The 616-nt window shown below is 40.6% G+C and overlaps 1 protein-coding gene across 3 annotated transcripts in view; it reads right to left on the bottom strand.

Moving 5' to 3' along the window:
* Window positions 1-616, bottom strand: part of drosha (drosha ribonuclease III) — a 102643-nt gene that overhangs the window by 83410 nt on the left and 18617 nt on the right. The gene's annotated exons all lie outside the window — the stretch shown is intronic.

The raw sequence follows: 616 nt of genomic DNA, 5'->3' as shown, positions 1-616 counted from the left end.
AAAAGTAAGGGTTTTTATTTCCCAAAAATAAAATAAAAAACAAAATAAAGATAAAGTTTTGGGCCTGTAAAAGAGGTCAAATAAACAGACGGTAACTAAAGTTCTGAACATAAGAGACTCAAAAATACAACTGACCTCTACCAAAGAAACAAAGGGGACTTATATATTGGCTGATCTGACCGATTTTAACACACATGGGAGACACACACACAATAACACTACATAAACTACAAATAACAGCAGAACCTACTTAAAACTTATTCCAAAAGAAATACTTATACGTAACCTTAACTCAACAAAAATATAAACCCCAAAATATCTAAGGAGAGAATAAAGCTACCCCCCGGACATAACACGCAGTGGTAGTGTCCAATTAGGCCACCTCCTCTGTAAAGCTGCTCCTGCTCCAAGCCTCACCCCTTTAAGCCAGCAGACTTCCTGGATCCCTCCCGGGTGTGGAATCCAACACTGGCAAGCTCAAAAACAAATACCGTAATTCCTCAAATAAAGACCTGTTGTCAATTAAAAGCCGGGCCTCTGATAGTGGCCGGGGGCGTGGTCAACACGGCAAATAAAGGCCGGCCTCAAATTAAGGCCGGGGAAAAATTTGTGTGGA

Source organism: Etheostoma spectabile, chromosome 22 (assembly GCF_008692095.1).
Source record: "Etheostoma spectabile isolate EspeVRDwgs_2016 chromosome 22, UIUC_Espe_1.0, whole genome shotgun sequence".
NCBI lineage: Eukaryota > Metazoa > Chordata > Actinopteri > Perciformes > Percidae > Etheostoma > Etheostoma spectabile.
The sequence above is the reverse complement of the archived record's forward strand: the minus strand, read 5'-3'. Positions and strand labels throughout refer to the sequence as shown.